The following is a 24055-nucleotide window of genomic DNA, read 5'->3' as shown; positions in this document are numbered from 1 at the left end:
CACTCTCGGCAGAGGAAGCCTGGCTTCCTCCCTGTCCAGGGGTTCTGCAGAACCATCCCATCTCCCCCAACTTAATAAGGGGCCCAAATCCCAGGAAGCGCACACTGTTCAAGGGATGGGATTTAGGAGGGAAGAACGCAGGGTGTCACTGGAAGAGGTCACCCACCCCTCCACACACACACACACGTGCGCGCGCGGTGAGAGACTGTGGAAGCGGTGACTGCGACGCAGAGGCCAGGAGAGCGGCAGGACGAGGGTGTGAGGGGATCAAGAGCGAGACAGAATGTGAGGATTAGACACAGGAGAGGGTACAGGGGTTAGGGAGGGGTCCTTAAATAGACGACAAAACAGGAGCTGGAGGGACTTGTCATCGACTGTCGGAGAGTAACTCGAAGAGGTAGGCAGAGGAGTAAGAAAATGGAAAATGTAGCGAGAAAGGAGGAGCTCCAGAGAGGTGAAGGGGAACCGGGAGGGAGGGACCTGATGTGCAGGAGTCGGCGCGACAAAGAACGCAGCCCTGGGGACAGACAGGGAGTCCGGAGGATAGCTAGGGGACCTGGTGCGGGAATAGCGAGAGGTGCCAGGTGATAGCAGAGGGAGAAGCCCTCCTGAGAGTTCAGCCAGCGGAGGGCGCCAGTAAGTCGCGGCAAAGGGCAGTGACAAGACTCAGAGGGAACAGACACGAGGATGGGGAGAAAGGCAGATATGTGTGGAGATGGGGGTCAATCAGAAAGATTAGGGAGAAAGAGCCACTGAAGGTTAAATAGGTTTCAAGAGTTTCTCAGAGCAGGTACAGGGAAAGAAATAGACAAAGGGAGAGAAAGCTGGTCGGAGAGCAGGGAAACGCAGAAAAGGACAACAGTGCACAGGGACGAAAGGGTCACACAGAACCACAGAAATCCATAGAGGTGGAAGAAGGGGAGCTCCGATGTGGATGAGCGGTGAGTTGATGTGACTTGGACCTGAATTCTGACATATTGACTTGGGGTTTTATTATCGAATTGATGTAACATATTGAACTGTTTAAGTGATACAGATTTTAATGAGAATTACAAAACTGCAGTTTCTAAAGCTTGTGCATTTTATAATTATTTGCATCACTGGATGGCTTCCATGTGCAGCCTTTATGCAGCCAGAGGGAAGAGAACTGTGTCAGTCAGTCATGGGTCCCTTCCTGGGATGGCCTGAGAATGGTGACATGGGACAAGGAAGGACTGAGTCTGTCACCACCTGATACTTTTCCAAAGAATAGTAAAAGCGTTGCATCTTCTTTTTTTTCTACCTTTATTACATTTAATTCATTGGTTTTTAATAAAACATGCTGAGGAAAATCTTAGTCTGTTGAATTTCTGCTGTTTTGTAAATAATCATTAACTTCGGAAATAGGCTTTGGTGACCTCTCTGTTAATCAGCTCTTATTCCTTTCTAAATGTAATGTAGTCTCAATAACAAACAAAACCTAGTTACCTGAGTTAGTCTAATATTCTTTATTCCCTTTATGTGATTTGTCAAATTAGTGAGCTGGAGGCTACAAAGTAGCTATTCCCCTCAAGTCCCTCTTGTCCAGTCTCTGAAAACGTTGAAGGAGGGACTGGCTGGACCTGAAGCTTGGTTCCCACAAAGCCCATCCATTTATGGTGAAGTACTTTGATCAGTATATTTCCATAACTAACCTTTTTTCAGAGTTTTCAGCACAAAAGTCTGAGTTCATTGTATATTTAAAAAAATAAAAATCCCTCTGATTTATTGGAAAAGAGGGAGGAAATTGACCTGTGGAGCTTGAACTTCTAGAAGTTTCTGCCCCACCCCTCATACCTCCAGAGGTGTCAGGTATGCTGAGTCTGATGTTTGTAGCCTAGTGCTACAGGCAACAGGTATGGGGAACAAGGTCAGCACCACTGGGAAGGACTTAAAACTGCCATTTCACAGGCCCCCTGCAGACCTGCAGAGCCATAATGTTTTAAAGCGGAGCCCAATCCCCCAGGGACCTGCATGCTCATTCAAGCTAAATGGTTCCCATCCAGGTTCTACTAAATCAACTAAAGAGTTCTAAGATGTGACATCACCTGCGCCCTACACCCCACAGATTGGACAACTGGTCTGGGTGGAGCATCATTGTTGTATTAATGAGGTGTTCCAAGTGATTCCAAGGTGAGGCCAGGATTGGCAGGAGGGCTCCTAGACACACTTGTGAGAGATGACAGCAGGGTTTAGTTAAGGGCAGGTAACAGAGTTACCTGCTCCATTGAAGGCACATTCTCAAGATGCAGCCGTGTATCCTCACACAATATCGCTTGAGCAAACAACCCAAAGCAGGAGAAGGACGAAGATGAAATGGCTGCTTCTCAGGTAAAGTTTTTCCTCTTCTTATGTGTGGATTTATGACCTTTGATTCCCTGTTACTGATCTTCCTGCCTAGTGAGGTTGTTTTCAACTACTTGTTTTCTTCCTTTTCTCCTATGAGAGTCAAGGTCAGCTCTTTAACATACTTCTGTTCTTTGTCCCAGAGTTCTCTCCATACAGGCCCCCTAAGGGCATGAAGAATTCTCACTGGGAATTAATGACCCTCAGCTATTGAAAACATCCCCTTGTGACAAACCAACTGGGGAAGGCATTGATGTCCACTTTCGCTGTGGGGCAGGTCAGATCCTCCGGTGTTGTGAAGAAGGGGAGTGTAGGTTGTAGGTCCCTATGGTAGCGATGTCAGCACTGTAAAACAGGATTGAGAAAGAGCATGTTTAACCAGAGTGGCGTTAGTGGTCAGAATAGCTCAGTTTTGTGAGAATGATTAGAATGTGTGGTAGTGGAGGCCGAGCTAACCCTTTCCTATAACGGTTGAAGGTTATTCAAGTCCCTTCTCATAACAGGTAAGGGACTTTTCAGTGTCACAACTGACATGGCGCAGACTACTGGCCCTGGTTGGTCACGCCCCTTACAGTCTGCCAACCAATCAAAATACACTAAGATGTGTATAAAAGAGAAAGCCCCGCTGCGATTGGGGCTCAGCCTTTGGATGTGAATCCGCTGAGCTGGTGCTGGCCCCAATAAATGCTACTTCCTGCATATTGCCTCAGTGTCCTGTCTCTCTGTCCAAGTATTCTGCATCATTTCTGGGGGATCATCCAGGATTGGAGACAGCAAGTTTTCGCCTCCCTTATCATTGGGGTTTGGCCGCCGGGATGCTGGAAGAAGCGGTCTCCACCTGGTGACAGCAGACCTGTTGTTCTTAGGGGAAAACAACTCTTCTAGCAGACTGGGTGTCTCTGAGCACAACGGAACCTGGTGAGGTGCAGGAACTGGCGCAGGAGCACCGCCTGATGGACTGGCAAGGACCCTGATCCAGGTATTTGACCTGCCTCTAAAGAGGAAGAAGGGAGTCTGATCAACTCCTGAGGTCACCCAAGTAGTCTCTGGAGGGAGACGAAACCATGAACACTTCGGTTTATTTGGGGCGGAGGGTGATATTTGAATGACGAGTGCCTGAGTGTGAATGAGACACAGCCTTGCCACAAAGTAAAAGTTGAGCCTTTATCCGTGGTTCCACAGAAAACCTCATACGGCTTACGGTGGTATCCTGGATCTCCAAGAGGGGTCTACTCCAGTGATCTGAGTCGAGGTTTCTTACCAACCCACCAATTGCTAAGAGGCACCTGAAATATCCCCGTGAGGGGAGCAGCCAGAGACAGGCGAAGTGAATCCCTGAGCATGTGTGTATCACCATCATATGGGTGGACAAGAAAGCAGACCCCCTTAGGATGTATGATAAAGAAATTTAAGGAGGGCTTTTCAGGAGATTATGGTGTGAAGCTCATTCCCCAGAATCTTCGTACTTTTTGTAAGATAGACTGGCCTTCATTTGATGTGGGGTGGCCGTCAGAAGGATCCTTGGCCAAGGCAGTCATAGCCAGGGTCCATCAGGTCATTGTAGAGAATCCCAGTCATCCAGACCAGTTCCCCTATATTGATAATTGGCAGGATGTGGTCCTGGCCCAACCCCGTTGGTTGAGAGCCTATCTAGAAGAGAATTGCAGAATAATGTTGTCCCGGGCCACTACAACCTCCAAATACTGACCTACTAAAGAAAAGAAATTAATCTTGCCAAATAAGGCAGAGGATATAGATTCTCCCACACGTCCTGTCCTGACCCCCAACTGGAACCTGATCAGTCTCTAGAGGAGAGGCCCTCCAATTACCCCTGTGTGATACACGGGGCCCCATATACTATGACCAGGATGGCCACATACAGGGTGGGCGATGCACCTGTGTGTACCAGCCCTTACCTCTTAAACTGGAAAAATCATATTCCCTCCTTCACAGAAAAGCCTCAGGTTATGACCCATCTGCTGCAATCTATCATCCAGACGCATAAGCCCACCTGGACCAATTGCCACCAGCTCCTCCTGAGCCTCTTCAATACAGAGGAACACCAGCAAGTCACCCAGGTTGCTTTAAAGTGGCTAGAAGAACATGCCCCGGCAGGGAACTTAAATGCTCAGGCCCAAAACCAGTTCTTTGAGGAGGACCCCCAATGGGACCTCAAGGAGGACAGGGGAGTCCAGATGCTCGAACACTATCAGGAGGCCCTCCTAGGTGATCTAAAAGAAGATGGGAAGAAAGCCATGAATATGAGTAAGACCTCAGAGGTACTCCAGGGACCTGAGGAAAGCCCAAGCCAATTCTATGAGAGGCTGTGTGAGGTGTTTTGCCTTTACACCTCCTTTGACCCAGAGGCGGACAAAAACCAGAGGATGGTTAATGCAGCTTTTGTCAGTCAGGCCCAGGAGGACATCCGGCACAAACTGCAAAAATTGGAGGGCTTTGCTAGTATGAATGCCAGTCAATTGTTAGAGGTGGCAACAAAAGTATCCAAGAAGCCTGACGGGAGGCAGACTGAAAAATGAGAAGGAAAGTAGATCTGCTTGTTGCTGCCCTGGTAGAATGATCAAGACACTCCTGGAGAGGTGCCCTGACAGGCCAGAGACAGGGCCAGAGGAGAAGGCAACTGGAAGAACCACCTCACTTAGAAATGAGGTTGGGGAGGGACCAGTGCATTCATTGCCACCAAAAGGGTCACTGGAAAAATGTTGGCCCGCCAACCAATCAAAATACGCTAAGATGTGTATAAAAGGGAAAGCCTCGCTCCTATTGGAGCTCAGCCTTTGGATGTGAATCTGCTGAGCTGGTGCCGGCACCAATAAACGCTACTTCCTGCTTATTGCCTCAGTGTTCCTTCTCTTTGTCTGAGTATCCTACAACAAAGGGACTTGCTAAGAGTTACTATTTAAATACACTATTAGAGTTACAGAACATAAGAGCCGTGTGTGGATTGAAATGTGCATAAAACTAATGTTTTATGATCAGATTCCGAGTATGATTATTTATTTATGCCAGAAAATCACAGCACTGATGATGTGTCCTTCCCTGTGTTTTGGTCACCTGATTCCTTTGTTTCTGTCCATCTGATTTTTACTTGGTTGATGAGCTCTCTGCACTTCAAATATGATGCTAAATAGTATTCATTTTATTAATAAGGGTCTTGGAAGTGATACGGGCCATCCTTTGCAAAATTCTTAATCTTTTTAGTAAGTTTAGTTAAGTCTTGTGTGGAGAAAGTAAGATAACCATAGTCAGGCTCCCTCCCCTCACCCATAGTTAATTTCCAAGGGGAAGATACTCAGCACTTCTCCCCTTATGTATCCAGGTGCCTGGAACATGGGGCTTCCATTATTTGGTAGTGTGCCACTATTGTTTAACCTGTGTATAAAAAAAAGCCACCACCATGTGGGGCGCATGCAGTGTCCTTACAGGATAACATTGCAGTCCTGTGAGGCAGGCTGTGCCCTTGCTGGAATAAAGAGCTATCTTGCAGTTGCCTATGGCTCTCCGTGTTCTTTTCCAACTGCCTGACTCTCATACTGTGTACCCCGGCACCTTGAATCTGCAGCAACAGTCTTTCCTCCTTTCTTTGGAGAAAAACCTTCTCCTTCAAACTTAGATAATTACCTTGAAACTGATGACTCAGGTCTTCTGGTTATTGTCAAGGATCATTGAAACTCAGCATTCTCCTCGGTCCAGTATAAGGCAGGTATGTCTTTAGGCAAAAACAGGGCCCTTAAAGTTGAGGAGAGGGGACCTTAACCCAAGTTTGTTTTTTTCTCTTTTTTCCTTTTATGAAATATATTTACCAAATCTGTTTTCCTTACCTGCTTGATAGGCAAATTCAATAATAGAAATGTAACTAGATATATGAGTGAAGTAACAAGTTTATATCTTCATTTTTCATTGTCTAGGGACAGAGGCAGCACTTTGGCGGGATACCGGTCCTGACTAAGGCAGAGAGGGAAGGAGCTCCACGAAACCTCCCTCAAAAGGGAGGGACTACAACCTCATCAGGAAGCAGATACAGTAGAAGAGACTTCCTGTCCCTCAACATCCATACTAATAAAAAAGAGTTCGTAGCTCTTTAAAAAAAAAGGCAGGAAAGTTAGGGGGCTTCAGGTCCTCCTAAAATGACGCTGAGATCATCCTATTTTAGAAAAGGTCTGCCGCAGTCCACCCACAATTAAGCATTTTTAGGCTAAAAGTAACTCACACAAGGAAACAAGCAGAAAATTGGGTACTAGTTTCAACCAGTCACTCACACCTGCGCAATGAAGACCCAACAAACTTTAATTCACCTGAGCCTCATTATACCCTCATTATAATATGATGCCCGGAAGTTCATTAATATAACCACCTGAATTCTGCGAATGAACATGCACAGAAAGCAAACGATGAGTCTCTGAGTCCTGTCAATCTTATTTGTCAATCAAGAAAGCCCACTCCTTTAAGAAAAGTAACCACCCACAGCAAATAGGTATAAAAACCCCAAAGACTTGTTACTGTGCCCTTGGGCTCTTGAGACTTTTGAGCAGCCCTTCTCTTGCTCGGGCCATTTCCAAGTCTGGAAGTATACTGTTGCTTTACTTTCCCTCTAATAAAGCTTTTCTGCTGTCTTTTCAGTGTCTTGCTCAATTCTTTGTTCCAGACATCAACAGCCTGGAGAACTTGCCAAGAGGGGAACCCCGATCTCCTTAACAGAAGGATGTGTTCAGAGATGTGCAAAACCCATCACATCTCATTTGGAAACTCCCTTTTCTTAGCTTCTCTTTGCTTTGGAGAATGAAGGCTTTTACCTTTTTTTTGACTAGAGATAATTGGCTTTTATTTTTCAAACAAACGGACTATTACTGAGTTAAAAGTATTTAAGCATATATTTTTATATAATTTATTGTGAGGTGATCAGTGTTAAATTTATTTTCATCACTTGCTTCAATTCATTCGTGTCTTCCTGACCAAGTCTTCATTTTTCCTTCTAAAGCGTTGCATTCCACATCTCTGAGGCTATGCAGGATTTTTAGACACTATGGCTAAGGCCTTGACCCTTCATCTGCAGCTACCTATGTGCTCATTGGATGCAGCTGTTCTACTGGTTTTAGTTTCCTGGAAAGTTCTGCTTTGTGTTGTAGAGTTTCAGATCCCTGCTTTCAAGGAGCAAACTGGGGGTTTGCTTGTGTAGAATTAAAAGGCTTTAGGCTGTACTTGGAAGTGTTTTGTTGCTTGGTATGAATGGACATTAGAAATTTCAAGTCTATGTCCCTTATTCCTCCATGTTAGAATAGGTTAATGTATTTATTTTCCTCACAGAATTTGTCAATAACTTAATGCCATAGGGGAGCTTAGCACATCACCCACCAAAGAGGAAAGACTCCACTGTTACCCGATTTTTTAAAAACGACCATTTCATCATTCTGTCTTGTTTAGTCCAAGCTGCTGGGGCCTATGTCTTGTATGTTTTCACTTTCTGTATCAAATTTGTGGTTTTAGATTCAAAAGTGCTGATACAACCGACTTGAATGTATTTTTTTTGTACGAAGTGAGTTATAGAGTTATTAGGCTTTCATCATTAGGAAAATGTTTGCTTCTTCAATTTCAGTTTACCTAAGACAAAAGTAATTGTTAGGTTTTTCATCTGCCTTGCTCAGCATGTCTCTTTATCTCTGTATAGTTTAATCTCAAATGTTTATTATATAGATCAGTGATTCTGACATTTTACAAATTTCTTGTTTTTATTTATAAATGAAGAGAATTTTTGTTCTGTAGGCTGGATCACAGTCTCTACATTTTGTGTAAGAATAGCTGAAATATATTAATAATTTAATAAATTTCTCTAGTGTCATTTACATGCTTATTAAAATTTTTCCACAGAGCATTTATGAATGATTCTAATGCATTTTCTATGAAATTTTTCTGCCTTACAGCACAAGTCAGTAATGCAAAATGCTTGCCGTTCATGGGGCCACACTCATGGTTTGAAATTGTAGTTATATAGAAGAATTCTTATTCAGTATTACATTTAAGTAGTATTTGGAATTCTGAGAATAAATTTTCTTATATTCTTTTTTCATAATTTCATATCAGTGCATTTACTTATTTATGGTAGTTTTCTTAAATTTAGTTACTTGCATTTTCGGTTTTTACTTATATATTATGAATGTGAATGAGTTTTCAGCTGAGTACACTTGAGACAATGTGGGTTTAATCCAAATAATGAATCAGCCACATTGCCATTAAAATTAGGTGCATATTTCTCTGTATAATCTTACCCCAGCTTTGTTCATGACTTATCTTGTTTATTTCTTTTCTTTCTTTCTTTTTTTTTTCTCTTTGGTTAATGGTTAGTGTTTTATCCTGTTTAGATAAGTAATTATGGAAATAGTCTTACTTTTACATACATTTTACTGATGAATTTATATTCTCTTTATGCATGTCATTTTCAAGTTTGATAAAAACATTGACTCAAAATCTACCCTTTTAACCATCTATATATAACTGTATAGTTTAGTCATGTGATCTCTGGAAATTTTCACCTTGCAAAACTATCTCAATATCCATTAAACCACTACTTTCTCATTTCCCTTTCTCTTAAGCTTCTGGCTACAACCATTTTACTTTTATTTTCCTAACAGGTGGTCTACATTAGATGACTCACCTAAGGGTAATCATATAGTATCTGTCTCTGTGACTCATGTGCTTAAAAAATGTCCTCAAGGTTTACCTGTGTGAGAAGATTTGTTTCCCCTTCAAGGCCGAATAATATTTTGTTGTATGTTTATTCTACATTTTCTTCATCCATTCATCTGTCCGTCGACATTTGGGTTGCTTTCATCTGTTACAGGCTTTTTGGAATAATGCTGCAATATACAGAGATGTGCAAATGTCTCTTGCGGACCTTTTTTTGAAGTCTCTTGGATATATACCTAGAAGTGGAATGGCTATATCATGGCATAATTCTATTTTTAATTTTTTTAAAATGTCATACTGTGTTTTATATCATTTGCACCAATTCATATTTCATCACACGGTATTAAAAGGTCCAATTATTCCACATTTTCCCAACACTTGATATTTTTTGTTTGTTTGATAGTGGTCATGCTGATTAGTGTGAGGTGATATCACATTGTGGGATTTTAAACAGAGGATACAAACATTTTCTAGATGTACGTAAAAAACTACCAGAAAGGCACATGGTCCGGAGAACAGAAATTTCAGTGAAGCAGAAGTCTGAGGATGACTTTTTATGTTAAGAATAGTTTTAGGTTCACAGCAAAATTGAGAAATTAAGTTCCTAGGTGCCCCCTACCCCCACATGCATAGCCTCCCCTTTCTCCAAATCTCTTAGCAGAGTACTACATTTATTGCATAGATGAAGCTACATTGACACATTATTATCACCCAAAGTTCATAGTTTACCTTAGGGTTCACTGTAGGGCTGTCCATTCTGTGGGCATGGACAAATTTATGCTGACATGTATCCACCATGACAATATCATACAAAGTAGTTTCACAGTCCTGAATATTCTCTGTGCTCCACTTGTTCATCCCTCTCCTTTAAACCCCGGCAACCAGTGTTTTTTCTATCATTTTGCCTTTTCTAGAATGTCATAGATTTGGAATCATACAGTACATAACCTTTTCAGATTGGTTTCTTTCATTCAATGTGTATCTAATTTCCATATGTTTTCATGGTTTGATAGCCTATTTGTTTATAGCACTGAATAATATTCCGTTGTCTGTCTGTACCATAGTTCACTTATCCATTCACTGTTTGACACACATCTTGGTTGCTTCCAAGTTTGGAATGTATAAATAAAGCTGCTATAAACATCAACGTTCAGGCTTTCATGTAGACCAAAGTTTTTAAGTCTTTGGATAAATAAATACTCAGGACCACAATTGCTGGATCATATCACAAAAGAATGTTCAGAGTTGTCAGAACCACCCAAGTGTCCTCTCAGGTGGCTGTGACATTCTGCATTCCCACTAGCCATGAACAAGAAAGAGTTCCTATTGCTCCATATCCTCACCAGCTCTTGGTGTTGTCAGTGCTCTGGGTTCTGGTCTTCCAAATAGGTGTGTAGTATTGTTTTAATTTGCTGTTTGTTTAATTCCCATGATGGTTTTCATGTGCATTTCCCTGGTGACATATGATGTGGAGCATCTTTTTATGTACTGCTTTACCACCTGTATATCTTCTCTACCATGATGTCTGTTAATGTCTCTGTCCCTTTTTTCAATCTGCTTAGTAGTTTCCTCACTGTTGAGTTTGAAGAATTCTTTGTACATTTGCATAATAGTCCTTTAGAGGTATGTTTTGTAAATATTTTTTACCAGTCTCTGGCCTCTGTGTTCTCTTGTTGAGGATGACTTGTTTGTTATTCTACTTAAAATTTGATTTTAAACATAAGAGTTTGAATATTAATACTACAACAGGAAAAAAAATCCTTGGTTAAGAATTTACCTTGAAAATATCTGGCAAATGAAATTCAGTTTAATTTTAATAACATTTAAGTTATACTTGCAGCCATATGAATAAACATATAATGTGCCATGTATTGATGGAGAAGACTTTGTAAACTTTCTGACAATATATGTCAACTATAATGAAAATTTTAAATTCATATTTAATTGTATAGCACCATCATAAAGATGAGTTTTTATTCAACTTTTTTCTTTATTATTATTATTTTTGCATTATAAATGTAATACATGATTGTCAAAAATGAAACAGTAGATAGAGTTATCAAAATTTTCATTGTGGTTCAATATGGGATTGACTATTTATTCATTTAATTACTTGTATACTCATTCATATTATTAAAGTACAATTGACATGCAATGCTGTATTAATATCAGTTGTACAACATAATGATTCTTTGTTTTGTTATTGATCTCATATCTTACAAAATGATGACCACATTAAGTCAAGTACCCATCTGTCACCTTAAAGTTAGCATGACATCATTGTCCATATTCCCTGTGCTATACATTACATCCTTGTGCCCGACTCATTTTATAGCTAGATGTTTATACCTCCCTATCCCCTTTCATATTTAAACGAAATCATATGGTGTTTCTTTGTCTTTCTCTGACTTATTTCACTTAGCACAGTACCCTCTAGGTCCATCCACTTAGTTGCCAGTGGCAGGATTTCCTTGTTTCTTTTGGCTGAATAATATTCCATTGTACATTTATCACATATTTTTTTATCCATTTATCTATTGATGGACACCTATGTTGCTTCCATATTTTGTCTATTGCAAGTAATGTTGCAATTGATACACGGGTGGATATACCTTTTTGAATGACTGTTTTCTTTGGATAAATTTCCATAATTGAAATTGCTGGGTCATACAGTAATTGTTTGTAATTTTTTGAGGAAACTCCATTATTTTTAATAGTGGCTAACCCAATTTATTATCCCAAAACAGTACTCGAAGGTCCTTATAACTGTACACACTTGCCAACACTTGTTTGCTGATTTATTGATGATAGCCATTCTGACAGGTGTGAGGTGATGCCTCACTATGGCTATAATTTGCATTTCTTTGATGATTAGTGATGCTGAGCATTTTTTTCTGTGATATTGGCCATCCATATGTTCTCTTTGGAAAAATGTCTGTTCAGGTCTTCTGTCCATGTTTCAGTCAAAACTTTTTTTTTTTTCTTTTTGTGTTAAGTTGTGTGAGTTCTTCATATAGTCTGGATATGAACCCCTTATTTTATGTATCATTGGTGAATATCTCCCATTTAGTTGGTTGTTTTTTCATTTCGTTGATGTTTCGTTTGCTGTGCAAAAACTTTTTAGTTTGATGTAGTCCCATTTGTTTATTTATTGTTTTGTTTTCATTGCCCAGGGAGACATAATTTTTAAAAAATGCTAAGAGCAATGTCAAATAGTTTACTTTGTTTTCTTCTAGGAATTCTACAATTATGGGTTCAGGACTTACATTCATGTCTTTACTCCATTTTGAGTTAATTTTGGTATATGGTGTAATAAAATGGTATAGTTTTATATTTATTTTTTGTCGTATTTGTCCAGTTTTCCCCACACCATTTATTGAAATAACACTTTTACCCAAGGAGGTATATTCTTGCCTCCTCTCTTATAGATTAGTTGACTGTATAGGTCAACCGCTTTGCTCATTTGTTAATTGTATTTGTTCTTTTTTGATGTCGTTTTGTATAAGTTTCCTTTGTACTCTGGATATTAACTAATCAGATATATGCTATGCATAAATTTTCTCCTATTCCAAAGGTTGTTTTTTCACCCCACTGATTATTTCCTTTAATGTGTAGGCATTTTTGTATTTGATATAATTCCATTCGACAAGATTTACTTTTTTTTTGCCTTTGTTTTTGGTGTTATAACCAAGAAATCATTGCCAAATTTAGTGTTGTGGAAATTTTTTCATACCTTTTGTTTAAGGAGATTAAGAATTATTAGCTTTATGTTTAAATCTTCTGTCTGCTTTGATTTAATATTTGTATATGGTGTTAGCTAAAGGTCCAACTTCATTCTTTTACAAGTGGGCATCGAATTTTCAAAATACCATTTGTTTAGGAAAATGTACTTTCCTTACTGTATGGTATAGGCATCCTTTTTGAAGATCATTTGACTTTATCCATGAGAACTTGTATCTGGGCTCTCTATTTCTACTCTGCTTTATGATTCTATGTCTTAATATTTGAATTACACTTTTTTTGAGAACAGTAGCTTTGGGGTTTTTTTTTTTTTATTATCATTTATGCCTACAGCACCTGGTCTTCCTCGGCGGTCTCCCATTCAAATACTAACTAGGCCCAACCCAACTTAGCTTCCAAGATCAGGGTGGCATGGCCGTAGACCATGCACCACGGTTCCACGTTAGCAGATGTACTAACTGCTACACGTCTAATAACAGTAGCTTTGGAGTATGTTTTAAAATCAGGAAGCATGATACCTCCAACTTTACACTTTCTTTCCTCAGTTATTTTGGTTATCTGGTATCCTGTAACTTTCTATATTAATTTTAGAAAAAGCTTTTCTATTTTTGTGAAAGGTGTCACTGGGATTTTGATAGAGATTGCTTTGAATCTATAGATCACCTAGGGTAGTCCTGACTGCTTATAATATTAAGTATTCCAATTGAGGATTATGGGATGTTTTTTTCATCTATTAATTTTTTCTTTAATTACTGCCACCAGTGTTTTATAGTTTTCATCATGCAAGTCTTTCACCTCCTTCAAGTGAACTCCTAAGTCTTTTATTGTCCTTGATGTTATTGTTAATATAATTGTATTATGAGTTTGTTTGTTTTCTTGTATTCACTCACGTTACTGTGTAGAAACAGTACCCTTCCTTTTGATAAATTTGTTTGAATTATTTGTGTACCCTTCCTTTTGATAAATTTGTTTTTGTACCCTTCCTTTTGATAAATTTGTTTGAATTGTGTGTGTGTGTGTGTGTGTGTGTGTGTGTGTGTGTGTGTGTGTGTGTGTGTGGATTCTTTAGGTTTTTCTAACATAAGATTCTGTCACCTGTTAACAGAAATTATTTTTGTGGTTAGCAATAGGGGCTATGTAAAATATTTTTAAATTATGACAATGTACTTTCAACGGATAGCATCAATTGCATGCCAGAACTCTGCTGCTTGCCATCTTCACCCCATACCCACTTATGTTACTGATATCACATTATATCTTTTATGTTGTGTATCTTATCACAGATTTATGATTTTATTGCTTTTATTTTTTAAAGTTCTATATGTTTTTACTCCTAATGTGTATGTTTTTACTCCTAGTGTGTATATGAATCAAAAGGTTGATTGCTGCTGTCTCAAAGATCTAAGAGCCCTTGTATATTTGTGGGATTCTCTCTGATCTACTTTTTCCCTTGAACTGGAGGATACTGTAATAATGTACAATGTATGAAGAAAATAAAAATAAAGATGTTTGTTCTTGATTTAACAACATTGATGTAAGTCACCATGAAGTAGGAGTTCAGGGCATTGTTTTTTGCATAAATGTAAGACATAGGAACATTCTGAATTGTGATTACTTTCACTATTTGCATGCTACAGAAAATAAAGTAGCAGTTTATTAAAATCCTGATGTATCTTCATAGTAGCTATAGTGCGAGTCATGAGTATTATTTGATGTGGATGAAATAAAGAAGTCTTCAGAGATATCTGAAGTACGGATAACTAATCCCTTAATGCATAAAATTATTGTACATCTATGTTTACTAATTAATTATCCTCAGTCTTAAAACCTATGGAAAAAAGATCTTACATCATTATATAAGAAGTTCCAGAATGCATCTGAAATGTGTATAATCTGTTCCATCTATAGATCATTGTTGGTTGGAATGCTTTATTTAGACTATTGTAAACTTACATTCAATAATCAAAGTGAAAGGTTTTTAATGCATTAACACTGATGTGTAATGACTGACTCTTCCTGCCACAGATATTAAAATCTCTCACTTAGTCACGGTTGTATCTACCCTGCACTAGTTGAAAATGCAGAGGAGTGACGTCACTAGGAATCTATTTTCCCTATTGCCTGAATTCGCATATTGTGAGATTCTTTACTCCGTAATTATATACCGTATCCTTTTCCCCTGATTGCAACTACTGGAGAATCATGATGGTTGCATGATGGTGATATAGTCATATCTAGAGTTCAACCAATCTATAATACTGCTGCTTTAGAATCCATTTTCTGTACACAAGTTGCTTTGAACTGGTGCTAGCTCCTCCCACTAGGCACACTCTGGACAACCACTCACAGATTCACAAGTAAGTGTAAGTTCCCACCAGGACTTCTCCAGCAGCCCTTGTGAGCAAGTCTCCCCTACCTCTGAGGACCTTCACCTCATATACCCACTGATAAGGTCCCTGCAGAGTTTACTGAAACCTTGCTATTTTTCTTTTGAATTGACCAATATGGACTTAGCTTGAGAACCCCTAAAGCTCTTATGCCATGGACTCTAATAATAAAGGCATGTGTCCCGGGTCCAGCCCTCCTCTTTGGCCTCCCCATGTAGCACTTCGAGGCATGCTGTGTACTTCCTCCAGGACGTGCGAGTCATAAACTTGTCTATTTCAGCTTCTTTTGTGGTCTTTTGTTGAACTGCACGCTCAGCATTCAATGCAAAGAGGCTCAGCTTAACAAATGCTATTTAACAAAGTCACAAGAAATATCATTAGAAGTTGTACTACGGTTCAAGGGGAGGGTCAAGTCTGCTGTACACAGACTTGGAAGGTGGGCAGGTCAGTGCACCCCACATCCCCCATACCAGAATTTGTGGGCATCTGTGGGAAAGGAGGGCCTCTGAGAACAGGAAAGGAGGAACTCACAGTTTTGTTTCTACATAGGAGCTGATTGTCCCTGACTCTCTTCTGTGCAGAGGACAAAGAAGGGTGGCTTCTCTATTTCAGGATCTTTCAGTCTGTGGGTGTGGTGGTAGCAGAAGAAGAGACTTTGCTGGTGCCTTTAAAAACAGATCCTCAAGATTCAGGTGTGAGTTCTCAAAAGAACTCTGTAAGGAGGAGGAAGAAGGTTGAAATGACAGGTTTTCTGTTAAGTGTCATGTCTCAATGCAGGGGCTGTGGTGTTGTAGTTTTAATTTTAATGACATATATTTAGAACTTGCAAATATTTTTCTGCTTTCAACGTTGCTAGTTAACCAATACATTTTTAACTCCTTTATTCCATTTTTTTTTATGAAGCTCAAGATCAGCCACTTAGATAACTTCTTTTCTGTGTCCCAGAGCTTCTCTTTACTCTCTCCATCCTGACTTCCTACATGAGGTGAACAATTCTCACCATGAACTAATGACCTGCAGCGATGGAATACATTCCCTTTGTGAGAGATGACCATAAGAATGTGTTGATTCTCAAAATTCCCATTGGGGCTAGGGTTGGGTCTTGGGATATCAGTTAACGAGGAGAACATTTCATGTTAGGTTTCATCTGGATGCCCCATCAACTCTACTGGAGACCAGATTAAGAAAATACATGAATAGACAGAATGCCTATGTAACCCAGAAGTTCTGACAAAAAGAGCATAGCTCTCTAGAATGCTAAAGAAAGACTCTTTAGAAATACAAATTAAAACCACAATGAGAAATCACCTCACACTTGTTAGAATGGCTACCATCAATAAATCAAAGAACAACAAATGTTGGCAAGGATTTGAAGAAAAGGGAACCCTCATACATTGTTGGTGGGATTGAAAATTTTACAGCCACTATGGAAAAATCTGGACGTTCCTTAAAAAAATTAAAAATGGATCTACCTTTTGACCCAACAATTGCACTTATGGGTATTTATCCAAAGAAAACCAAAACAATAATTCGTAAAGATCTATGCACTCCTATGTTCATGGCAGCACAATTTACAACAGCCAAGATATTGAAGCAACCTAATGCCCATCAACAGAAGATTGGATAAAAAAATTATGGTTCACATATACAATGGAATATTACTCAGCCATTAAAAAAATGAAATCCTACCATTTGTAACAACATGGATGGACCTAGAGGTTATTATGCTGAATGAAAAAAGTCAGACAGAGAAAGATGAATACCATATAAATTCACTTATATGCAGAACCTAAGGAATAAAAAGAACAAACTAATCAAAACTGACTCACAAATATAAAGGACAAATTGGTGAGGAACAGAAGGGATGGGGGGTTAGGGACGGGGAGAATGGGGTGAAGGGTTAAAGAAGTACAAATTAGTAGTTGATAAATGGTCATGGGGATGAGGAGCACAGCATAGGGAATGCAGTTAGAATTAATATATTGGCTAGGTGGAAAACCAGAGGAGAGAAGGAGCAATTAGGGGGATCATTCTATAAACTACATAAATGTTTAAAGTACTGCATACTTGAAACTAATTTAAAAACAAAGAGGTATTTATAAATGCAACAACTGTATAAATCTCAAAAGCATTTTGTGGGCTAAAATAAGAAAATAAAATCAATATATACTTTAAAAAATGTGAAAATGATACTAATTGTGCCAAACGAATTTAAACTTCAAGTCTATTTTATCTGGTATTTATATGGCCTTCCCAGTTGATTGTTGGATATTGCAAGGAATGTATCTTTCAATTTTTTACTTTAATTCTTATGTTTTAGCTGTGTCTCTTGAACAAAAATCCAATTGAATATCGTCAAACAATGTTTACTTTAACAGGAGCAATTAATATATATGTGTTTAAAATAGTAATAGATATATTTGGGTTTGGAGTTATCAACTTATTGTGTGTTCTTCACAACACTCATTCTATTTTCTTATTCTTTGTGTCTTAACATTTTTGTTAATTTTTTAAATTATTGCACACTTTGCCCATTTTATTTGGAGATTGTATTTACAGTATCTCTTTAACTAAGACCTTGCAGCATACTTTTAAAAAATCATTATGGCATGAAGTTATTTAATGCTTTTAACTTCTACCTTGACATTATAAGGGAGTAACAACATTAATCTAGTCATATCATTTCAACTTTCCCTTTAATTGCAGATATATATTTTAAAAAATCAATATATATGCATAGGTCCTACATGAACAGCTCAATGACCTTTCACAAACTGAACACACCTCTAATCAGTTTCTACATCAAATAACGGAACATTGTCATCTGGCAGATATGTCCTCCTCCTGACCACTCCCAGTCACTCTCCTTAATGGTGACTCCTATTTTGACATCTAACATCTAAATCTCTTTACCTATTTTGTACTTTATGTAAATGGAATCATATAACATAAACTCTTTTGTATTTTGACTTTTAACTACCATATATTGTTTGTGATTTTATTGCTATTATTGCATGTTGTTCTTGATGATCCATTTGCTTTGGTGACAGAATTTCATTGTGCGAAGATCATACAATTTAATCATTATACCAGTGAAGCACATCTAAGTGATTTTTCTGTTTGGCGCTACTAGGAATAATGCATGTATCTGAATTCTAGAATGTGGTTTAATGAGATGTGTAGAAATTTCTTTTTGATATAGACTTAGCAGTGGTATTGTTGTGTCATAGCTTAACAGGCAGACCTCAGAGATATTGTGGATTTGGTTCCAGATCACAGCAATAAAGCAAATATCACAATGAAGTGAGTTGCATCAATTTTTTTGTTTTCTCAGTGCAAATAAAAGTTATGTTTATAACATATTGCAACCTACTAAGTGTGCAATAGCAGTATGTCTAAAAATGCAACGTACATACCTTACTTAAAAAACTCTTTATTGCTAAAAAATGCTAACCATCATCGGAGCCTTGAGCAAGTCATAATCTTTTTGCTGGTGGGGTGTCTTGTCTTGATGTTGATGGTTGTTGACTGATTAGAGTGGTGGGTGCAGAAGGTTGGGGTGGATGTGGCAATTTCTTAAAATAAGATAAAATGTAATTGGTTGTATCAGTAGCAGTTTATGACCCACAATAGAAATAAAGTAGTTTTTGACCTACAAAATAAATAAAGCAGGTGATAATAAAACACGTAGAGATAATCAGAGGGGTTTTTAAAAGGCAGTGTATGCATAATAGTGTTTTCATAGAAAATGAGAAGGACATATATGTCCACAAGATATGGCACCTACCAGAGCAGGGTTTTTTTTTTTTAATTGATTTACCTATATTTTCTCATTTTTTAAAAGTACATGATTAAAGGTAAATATTTAAAAGTTAAAAATGACTATGTGTCAAATAATCTGAGAACATTTACTCTTTTATAATATTACTTCAAATGAAGTGTTCTGTACTCCATGCATCTGCTATTGAGGAATTAGATAATAAATAAATATTTTCCCATGACACCTGTTTCCAAATTTTTCCATCTAAGCAATATTTAGAAATGTTAGTTTGAAAGGGTTAGATGAATTTTTTTGTGAGCTTTTCAGCATTTCAAGTCCTTCTGCTTGTGCATGTGGTGGAAGAGATGAAGGGGCTGTACTAATGCCCATAAAGACACATTCTCAAGATGTTACCAATTACCATACATAACATTCCGTAAGTAAATGACTCAGAGAAGGAGGAGAATAAGTATGAAATGGCTGTCCTTAGTCAGAGGGTCTGTTAGGTTTTTCTCCTAAAGTCTGTGGATTTACAGCCTGTGAACCTCTATTTCTGACATTCCTGCCTAGTGAGGTTGTTTTCAACTACTTTTCTTTCTTTTCTTAAGAGATTCAAAGTCAGCTCTTTAGAATACTTCTGTCCTTTGTCCCAGAGCCTTCTCTGCATTCTGTCCATCCAGGCTCCCTAAGGGCATGAAGAAATCTCACTGAAAGTTAGTGACCCTCAGCATTGAATACATCCCCATGGTGACTGACAAACATGGGAAGGCATTGATGTCCAAGATTCCTATTGGGTGTGTCAGATGACCTTGTATTATGAAGAAGAAGAGTGTAGGTTGTAGGTTCATATGGCTACAGTGTCAGTGCTGTAGAACGAGATTAAGAAAGTGCATGTTTTACCAGGATGATGTTAGTGGTCATAATAGCTGAGAAAATTCTTTTAGAATAATTAGCAGGGACTTGCTCACTAGATTGGTAAGACAGACTTACTATTTAAATGTACTATTAGAGTTACAAAACATGGGAAATATTGTTATGGCGCGAATGATTCTAAGACCCATGAAGCCAATTGAGATTAATTATGAGCCTTTATTAGCCAGCCGGCAACTGACTCTCTACCACGCAGGGTTAGAGGAGATCAGCCCCCAGCTTCCAGAGGAGGCAGCTTATAAAGCCTCCAACTATATCCTTGAATAAGCAGATTACAAGAAGCAGAAGTTAGCCGTTAACGTTTTGTACAAAGATAAATGTATCCGGGGAATTCTCAGATCAAACAGGGCCTAGCAGACAGTTTTATCATCTGCACCTTGGAATGTTGTGCTTTTCCTGGGGTGGGCGCCTGGAGATATCACCTCCCTGTAACTGAAGAATTTCCACTTTTACAATATGTGTAAATTGAAATTGCATAAAACTAATGTTTTGTGATCAGATTCAGAATATGATTTTATTTATTTTTGCCAGTAAAATCACAGCACTGATTATATGTCTTTCCATGTGCCTGTCACCTAATCCATTTGTTCCATTCCACCTGATTTTCACTTAATTGACATGCTGTCCTTACTGTAAATATTTTTCCTTTTATCATTAATAAGGGTCTTGAGGGGATTTATTGAGAGATGTGCAAATATCATCACATTTCATTTGGAAACTCTCTTTTCTTCTTACTTTTTGCTCTGGAAAATGAAGGCCCTTACTTTTCTTTACTAGAGATAATTCGCTTTTCTTTCTTTAAACAAAAGATTATTGCTTAGTAATTAAAAGTATTCAGACATATTTTTTACATAATTTATTGCAAGGAGGTCCATGTCAAATAAATTTATTTTCATCATTTGCTTCAATTTATGTCTTCTTGACCAGTTCTTCTATTTTCCTTGCAAAATGTTGCATGCCACACCTCTGAAGCAATAAAGAATTTTTAAACATCACAACTAAGGACCTGAACCTTCATCTACAGTTACCTATGTGCTCATTAGATGCAGTCATTCTAGTGGTTTTAGTCATCCTCTACAATAAGTGCTTGGAAAATATTCATCATGACAACCTTCATTCATCTTCAACATGTAGGCTCTGCTGCACCTCGAGAAGCTGAGCGATGGGCTGACAGGCACTGGCACTCAGACTGCATGGTTCATATGGTGCACGTAGCTATTGTCTTATGCCCCTTTCTCCCTCTGTTGCCTTGTGGAAAAAAAGCAGGATAACTGGCTTTTCAAGTGGAAGCTTTAATCAGTCAAATCTTGTCCCTGTAAACTTTTATTATATACCACAATCACAGGCATACATACTCTACTTTATCATTTTTTTTTTGTATTTCAAGAAAGTTTACAAGAAGCATGTTAATGTATTTTCAAGTGTATTAAATTTCTAGTGAATAGCTTAAAACAAATGATACGCAAAATTTTTCAATGAATTAAAAGACTAAATAACAATGGCTCTAACTTATTTTACATTATTGTGTGTTTCCCTGTTTTGTGTTTAAAAAATAGAAAGCATATCATCCACAGATAGATTCATGAGATTCACAGAATTGCAAAATAATCTTGATTTCATGGGTGTATAAATTCTATTCTCTATCACTTTCAATGTGTACATAGTTTCCATATGTCTTTCTGTGTACATAAAATGTTAACAGTGTTGGAACTAATCTTTATTCTTATGTGTTTAAGTTCTCTCTATTTTTCTGTTACAGAAACTGTAACAGAAAGTTCATGAGGGTTGTCTATACATATTGATCTGTGTTCTTTTTTGAAAAATTCTACCTAACATTTGAAGTAAAACCCGGCTCTATTATTTACTGGATGTTTTACAAAATGTTCTCATAAAAGAAGAATAATAGAGTCCTCATATTACTTATATGCATTATGAATTAATATATAAAAAACTGTGAAAACAATATCTAGTACCTAGTAATTTTTCAAGACATTAGCATCACTAGTTAAAAGTGAGCTTGTTAAAATGTGGAAACCCAGGTCCCCACCTCAGAACTCAATTGAAATCTCCATTTTTCAATCTTCATTGTTGTCCATGTTAAAATTTGAGAAGTCCTTTACACTTCTAAGTCGTCATGACATTTCCTGCTGAGAAAAGTACACAAAGTAACCTGTATGATACACCTACGGCATTCAAAAATCTATATGCCTGTGTTAACACCATAAATTGAATTTCCCAGAAAAGTAAAATCTCTCTAGTGACTTTGTGGGTCATATGTCATCGTATCTTAGAGTTAGAAAATAAGTTTGAGAATGTTACTGTCAATAATCTTAATATTTAATTCTGGATACTCTCCTAGGTCAAAACTAGTTTTCTTAAATCTGTTTTTATATTGGGTCACATTATGACCTCTGCCCATGGCCACTTGGTAAGTGTATTTTGATTTAGGAATGGTCGACTGTAGGGTTGTAGCCATAGATTTCTCTTAGGAGGAGTAGGAATGTCTGGACCCAGCTCAGAAAAAACTGTACATAGATGTGATGATGCTGGAGAACTACAGAAACTTGGTCTCCCTAGGTGAAGATGACTTACTTCCAGAATTCCTACTCCACTCATAGGGGTTTGTTTCCTTCATTAGTACAATGTCTCCTGGAAACTTCTACTTTGTGTGGTAGAGTTTCAGATCCCTGCTCTCAAGAAACAAATTGGAGGTTTGCTGATGTTGAAAAAAAGTCTTCATGATATACTTGGAAATGGAACTCAGGATTTGAAAACTTTACATGTTGTCTAGTAGAATAAAGGTGCTGTCGCAACAGTAATTGGGGAGTCTTTTTCTAGAATATTCTAACACTCTGCAGGGTCCTATCTTCTCAACTGAGCACAAGCTGGATTGGAAATGGAGAAGCACCATCAAAACTTATGTTCCTTTTTTAATAAACAGGTTTTGCTGTCTATAATCCAGGCTTGGTCACCTTCGTGGAGCAAATGATAAAGACCTGGGATATGAAGAAAAAAGATCCAATGTCCATTCGCTAGGTAGATGGGAATAAAGGAAGCAGATGACACAGCGAGCAAGCTAGATGTCACAAAGAAACCCTACTATTAAATGTCAGTTGGGAAACTCTGCTTCAGTGGAAAGGATTTTGAGGAGCCCAGGTTTTTTTCTGTCACTGTCACAGAAAAACAGGTCCTCTCCAAGGCATCCAGTGCTTTTATATCCTTTAGAATCTCTCTACCTGCTCCATGATCTTTATCACATTCACAGTGAGAACAAATGTCCTCCCCTTGGCCTATGGGAAGGGTCTGCCTATGCTTCCATTGCCTTGGGGGCCTGAAAAAGTCTGCGAACATACTGAGGAATTCTATGTTAAACAATTTTTTAAGTTCCATTCTTGCCTCATGTGAGGAGTTTGTGAACAAAGTGGTAGAGATTCTAGAATTTGGTGCAGGAATCTCAGAACCACTGGGGGCAGATGGTGTATTGTTCTGCTTTATAATTTCTAATCTTAAAGAGGCTTCAAAAGTGACCCTACAAAACTGAGACTCAGTAATTTCATCACAGCACAAGGCATCTCCCTAAAATAAGGAAACTTTATTTTTTGTTTCACTTGCAAATGTTCTTTTCATTTGTATCTTGTATCAATGAACATTAGAAAATTTTAGTTTGTTCCCCAATTCCTCCATGTTAGAATGGTTAATGTATCTCACAGAATTCATCAATAAATTAATTACAGAGGAAAGCTTAAAACATTGCCCACCAAAGAGTAAAGTCTATATTGTGACCTGATTTCTTAATAACTATCATTTTATTATTCTATCTTGTTCAGTTCCAAACTTCCCGGGCCACATGAAGAAGCCTTTGCTCCCAAATCAAAACAGTTTCACTCTCTCCAGAAAAGGAATTCCAGGGTGTGGTTGTCAAGCGCTCCCAAGAGACTCACAAGGGAAAATACAGGTTCCTGTAGATCTCCAACATGACCTTGTAAAAGGCCCTCTGAGCTGAGTCCCAACATTCCCACTTCATCTGAGGGAATTCGTTGGCCACAACCCTGAATATCAACTGTCCCTGAAAGGAAAACACAGTTCACTTAGTGGACAAAGAGAGAGTTCTTAATCCAAGTGAGAGAAGCAGAGATAGGCAAAAATTAATTTGGCCAGTGAGTGTTCTGACTGA

Source organism: Pteropus vampyrus, unplaced genomic scaffold (assembly GCF_000151845.1).
Source record: "Pteropus vampyrus isolate Shadow unplaced genomic scaffold, Pvam_2.0 Scaffold1423, whole genome shotgun sequence".
Lineage (NCBI taxonomy): Eukaryota > Metazoa > Chordata > Mammalia > Chiroptera > Pteropodidae > Pteropus > Pteropus vampyrus.
This window is presented reverse-complemented; position numbering follows the sequence as displayed.